The sequence below is a fragment of the Mandrillus leucophaeus genome, unplaced genomic scaffold, assembly GCF_000951045.1.
Source record: "Mandrillus leucophaeus isolate KB7577 unplaced genomic scaffold, Mleu.le_1.0 Scaffold768, whole genome shotgun sequence".
In the NCBI taxonomy this organism is placed as follows: domain Eukaryota; kingdom Metazoa; phylum Chordata; class Mammalia; order Primates; family Cercopithecidae; genus Mandrillus; species Mandrillus leucophaeus.
In genome coordinates, this window is record NW_012108341.1 from 1,132,226 (window position 1) to 1,138,471 (window position 6,246).

The window sequence follows — 6,246 nt, forward strand, 5'->3', positions numbered from 1 at the left end:
GTGGCAGGATCTCGGCTCACTGCAGCCTTGATATCACGGACTCAAGCGATCCTCCCACCTCAGCCTCCAGAGTAGCCTGGATTACAGGCATGTGCCACCACACCAGGCTAATTCTTGTGTTTTTTGTAGAAATGGGTTTTTGCCATGTTACCCAGACTGGTCTTGAACTCCTGAGCTCCAGTGATCCTCCCACTTTGGCCTCCCAAAGTGCTGGGATTACAGGCGTGAACCACCTCACCTGGCCCTATTCACTCTTTTAACCTTCCTCAAATCACGTCTCCTCTCTGGGCCTCAGGTCTCCATCTGTGAAGGGTGGGCACTGAACTGGAATGACACCTCTCTCTAGCATTTATTCCTTCCTTCACTGGACAAAACAATGAGATGTACTGTTGCTTGCTAAAGAAACTGAAATGAAAACAGCCTTAGGCTTCAAAGTGCTCAGCAGTGTGGTAAAGGCCAAATGGAAGTCTGTGGAGGTCTGTGAGAGAAGGAACCCCTAACAGTCTTGGAGGGTGATGATGGCAGAGGTTTGAAAGGAGCTAAATTTTGAAAGATGAATTAAGACTCTGCCAGGAGGGAGGGGTAACTGGGAATAAGAATTAATTTCCAGGCAGAGAGAGCAACAAAGACAAGGTTCCAGAGATGTGAGAGCGCATGAAATGTTCTGGGAATAGTCATTTTGAATGACTAAAGTCTGCAGATTGGGAGACAGATCAGGTGGGAGAAGTAGGCACAGATGAAAGGCCTGGTAGATGCTGAGGAATTAAGTTTCTTTCCCACAGGCAATTGGGATGATTATAAGGAAGGACTGGTAGGAACAGATTTGTGTTTTAGGGGAAAAAAATTTTTTTTCAAAGATGTTTGAAGATGGTAGTAAGACAGGTAGCAATCTCTTAAATTAAAAGATGACGGTTACCTAATTTAGAAGGGATGGTGAGGAAGAGGTATCTGGTGATACCTAAGAAGCTGACTCATCTGGACTTAGTTATTATGTGATTGATGATGGTACCAATCTAAAGAATACAAGGAAAACAAGCTGTGGGGGAAAATAATGCATTTTGGTCTGGAGTGTGTTCAGTTTGAAGTGTGAGAGGAGTGTGCAAGTGGAGATGTTCAGAAGATTGTTGGAAAATTAGACCTGACACTGTTTAAATTGATCTGTGTAGGAGATATAGATTTGAGAAGTAAATTCAACAAATATTATTTTACACATCTTCTGTGTCAGGCTCTATTCTAAGCACAAACAATCCTATTGTCATGGAGCTTACATTCTGGGGTAGACGGGTGAGTGAAGATGGTAACTAGGAGTTGACATTTAAGTGGTAAATGAACCTGAAACCAGATAGTGGTTGCCCCTTTTGAAATTGACTCAATAGTCCCAACCATAGAAATTGACCCTTCTGTTCTTAAAACTTAAAACTTACATTTGTTTTATCTGCCTTCCTTCCTTAGGAAAGGATCCCTAGACCTCTCAAAAAGTATCAAAGAACTGAAACTCAACAGATCATCTCAGCCAGACAATGAAAGCCTGGCCCCTCATTCACCCTGATTGCTTCCTTACCCCTCTCTAGTTCCTTTTTTCTCACACATTGCTACATTTCTTCCCTGCTATATAACGGCCTAATTTTAGTGGTCAGGAAGATGGATTTGAGACGGATCTCCCATCTTTTCAGCTGCAGCACCTGATTAAAACCTTCTTCCTTGGCAGTACTTGTCATCTCAGTCATTGGCTTTCTGTGCTGCAAGCAGCAGGACCTAGACCAAACTCCTGGTGTTTCAGTAACACTTTTAATATTAAAATCAATCCCACAACACTTTGCTGCTCACATCACCAAAACAGATAGATATTTACAGGACCTATTTTTCAAATCTATGTTTCATAGTGTTTCTGTTTAAAACAAAAGGGCAGTTTGTATACCACCTCATTCAACCAAATTTTGAGTTGAATTAAAGTATTACATTGGATTTCTTGAACCCTAACATCAAAATATGGGCATTGCTCTACAGAAACTTAAGAAAAAAATGTGTTATACAGCTCTTGTTTAATGAGTCGTTAGCTGTCAACTTTTTATTATGTGCATACTATGTATCTAAATATTTGAATAGCATTTATTAAAACTTGAAACTATGCTATATGATATGTACACAAATTCTCTGCCTCATACATACACACACATAAACACACACTACTTAATATTTCTAAACCCTTTACTAAAATCTTGTCAGCAGTGCATTTTTATGATAACTTGCTTTTTATTCTATTTTGTCTTTGTAACTTCTCTACCTTATAAAGCTATAAGGACAGAGTAGTGGCAAGTGAATCCTGAGTCAGGAAATCTGTGCAAAACACTTTTCTGTAAGGCCACATCCTTCACTGGTTAAGTGTGGGGATTAGGGGAGGAGTTTCCCTCCAAATTATTATTATTATTATTATTATTATTATTATTATTATTATTTTGAGACAGTCTCCCTCTGTTGCCCAGGCTGGAGTGCAGTGGCGCGATCTTGGCTCACTGCAAGCTCCACCTCCCGAGTTCACACCATTCTCCTGCCTCAGCCTCCCGAGTAGCTGGGACTACAGGCGCCTGCCATCATGCCCGGCTAAATTTTTTTTTTTTTTTTTTTTTTTTTTGTATTTTTAATAGAGGCAGGGTTTCGCCATGTTAGCCAGGGTGGTCTCAATCTCCTGACCTTGTGATCTGCCTGCCTTGGCCTCCCAAAGTGCTGGGATTACAGGCGTGAGCCACCATGCCTGGCCTTGCCTCTAAATTATTTTAATTCTTGTTTCTTTTCTCCTCTGTATTGTGTGTGTGTGTGTGTGTGTGTGTGTGTGTGTGTATGTGTGTATATCTATCTATCTATCTCCTTACGTTTACATTAATTCCCAGCTGGTACCCAACTATCTAAGTACACTTACCATTTACCTATCTTGATTTAAAAACTGTAATTAGTAATTAAGGGTTTCATCTAATGAGCTGCAATCTACTTTCAAGTGTAGGCTTTCTAATAGGTGGTTAGGTTAATAACCATGTTTTAGAGGTTGTATCTTTACATGAAATTGGCATAATTGTAGAATGCAAAACAAGACTCACCAGTTTGACTTTCCAATTGTGGAGATGTGCCCCACTTTTAAAGAAAGCACCATGTTTGGAAATCTAAATTTTAAAAGGTATTACATTAGGAATAATCATTCATCTGCCATAAAGGTGTAGAGAATACAGAAGGGTCTGTGATAACCAAATAACCATTGGGTATTGAACTATGATTTGGCCTTTTCACAACCATGCAAGAATGCTTCTATTGCTTAAAATACACTGTAATTTAAATACACTGAAGACTTTTTTTAAAATTTGATTGGTTTATTAGTTGTTTTGTCCTGCATTTTGTTGTTTTAGAAATGTTTTTAATTCTGACATTATTGAATATCAATCTATGGATTGTGCCTTGTGTAAAGTACTGGATGAAACATTTGGGCAATAGAGGTATTGATTTATTCACAATTAATTAAACTATCTGTTCAGCAGATAATCTGTTGAGAGCCAACTATTCTAAAAATACTAAGCTCTATCTTAGAAGAATGCTACTGATTTGTGTTAACAAACAATATGTATAAATGATTCAATTATATGAAATTTTATAACAAGTTACGGTTAATACTAAAATGGTGTGTTAAATTTATATAGTGGATTGAATAGTGCCACCCAAAATTCATGTTCGTCCAGAACCTCAGAATGTGACTTTATTTGGAAATACAGTCTCTGCAGGGATAATTAAGGTAAGGATTGAAATGAGATCATATTGGACTAGAGTGGGTTCCAAATCCAATGAGAGTGTTTTTACAAGAGACAGAAAAGGACAGAGAGAGAGAAAGTCCATATGAAGACAGAGGCAGAGCTTAGGGCTTTGCTGCCACAAGTCAAGCAATGCTAGGAGCCATCAGAAGCCAGAAGAGGCAAGGAACGATTCTCTCCTAGAGCCTTTGGAGGGAGTTTGGTCTGCTGACACCTTGATTTTGTACTTCTGGCCTCCAGAAACTTGAAATAACATAAATGTCTATTGTTTTCAGCTTTCAAATTTGTGGCAATTTGTTAAGAGTACCCCTAAGAAACGAATACAATCTATATCTGGAGAGAGATGTAAAAATCTAACAGCCTAGCAAGAACGATTACATTGAGCTACACTCCCTCTCCTACAGTTCATCTATAAGACATCTTCACAAATATTAGCATTGTAGCCACGCCAGGCTCTTAAAGAGCACATGTTATTTCTAAATGGCTTACTGTTCAAGTATCATCAAGTTTCTATCACATTTAGTTATATTTGATAGCAAAAGAAAAAAAAAAATCCTCAAATTCACTTAAGAAAAAAAGGGCAGGTATTGGCTCGTGTAATTAAAATGCCAGGATAGAACGCTCTAAGTTTAGGTACAGCTTGATCTAAGATTTTAGATAATGTCACCAAAATCCAGTCTCTACTGGCTTTGGTTTTCATGTTGACTTTATTCTCAGGTTCCTCCTGGTTATATGATGGTTTCCAGAAGTTCTAGTTCTTCATTCTCTTAGGTTTGAGTCTAACTAAAAAAAAGTGAGTCATTCGATACAGTTCTCAAGTCAGAAGACACAAACCATTATAGGTGCATCAAAAAGCAGGAACTTAACACAGACTTGGTTTTGCAAAACAGTTGAGAAGGTAAACAGGAGCAGGTAAGACAACTCAGAGATTAGCAATAGTAGGAAGCCACTGTAATTCTAGGGTTTAGAGTTCAAAAGATGAGTTTAGAAACCAGGGCCATCAGCACTGGGGTGGGGGGAGTTTCCCAGTGGGACTGGGAACCATGTAGGAGATACAATCTTTACCAGAGATGCAACCTGAGGCAAAGAGAGTGAGGGAGAAATATCCTGGCTTTTCCCTTCTCATCCTCCAGTCTCCCATCAATACCTTCCATTGATTGAACCTGGCCAAAGCCAGTTAACAGAGAAACCTATAAAATGTAGCCGGTCAGGGGTTAGCCCTCCCTCCCTAGATGAACAGAGAAGGGAAGGAAGGGAACAGATCTGAACACAAATAGGATATATTAGCTAGACTGTTGCTATGATAATGCTGTATAACAAACAACTCCCAACTTTCAGTGGCTTACAGTAGTAAACATTGATTTTTCTTGTTTGTCGATCTGCATGTTAGCTCATGGTTGAGAGGAGGGATGCTGCTTCAAGCTGTAAGTTGAGTTTAGGTGTGCTCCTTCTGTCTCTCATTCTGAGACTTGCAACTATCCAGGGCATTCCCTTTTCATGGAAGATAGCGGAAGTGTAAGAGCAGCAGCAGAAACATGGGATGTCTCTTAAGGCCATAGCTTGAAACCGACACTCTCACTTCCACCCACATTCCATTGCCAAAAGCAAGCCACAAAGACAAGCTCAACATCAGTGGGTGGGGAAGTATGTTCTGCCTACTCCTGTGAGAGGCACTGCAAATTCACGAGTCAAATAACCTGACCAGACAATTCTACTACAGGGAGAGAGTGAAGAATTTGGAACAATTAATACACACACACACACACACACACACACACAGAGGCATGTAACTGACACTGCCTTCCTCCTAAAAATACTTCCAGCAATATATCTCATTTTCTTTAAACAAGTCACCTGCCCAATTCTAAACCAATTACTGTGACCTAAGATACGTGATATTCTGATTAGCTATGCTTGAGTCACATTCCAACTCAGGAGCTGGGGGTGGAATCAACTCCACTTACAACATATGAACTAAGAGACGGAAGAGGGTGGTTCCCCTGCAGAAATCAGAGTACTCTTACAGAAGTAAAGGCAGTGGATTCTGAGTGTCCAACAAATAAGTCAGCTAACACCCAAATGTGATATGTGATAGTGTACTAAATTTATTATTTTACATAAGGAAAAAAGAATAAATTGTAAGTTTGTAAAAATCTGGGGAAAAGTAAAATTCTGCTGCTATAGGATCAATGAGTGAAATCAGTTTCTCATTCTGAACAACAAACAAAGAAAACAAAATTTCAAAAACAATTACTCATATCCAGTATTTGGATTCATTAATAAAATGACTGTCCACAATGTTGTTATGAACTAGAAAACCACCACCATGAGAATTATGCTGAAGCTAGATGCTAGATCAGGTCAAGAGAGAGTACTCTGTAGGAGTCATATTTTCTTGGGAAATGCTATGGTCTGAATATTTGTGTCCCCCCAAAATTCATATGTTGAAATCCTA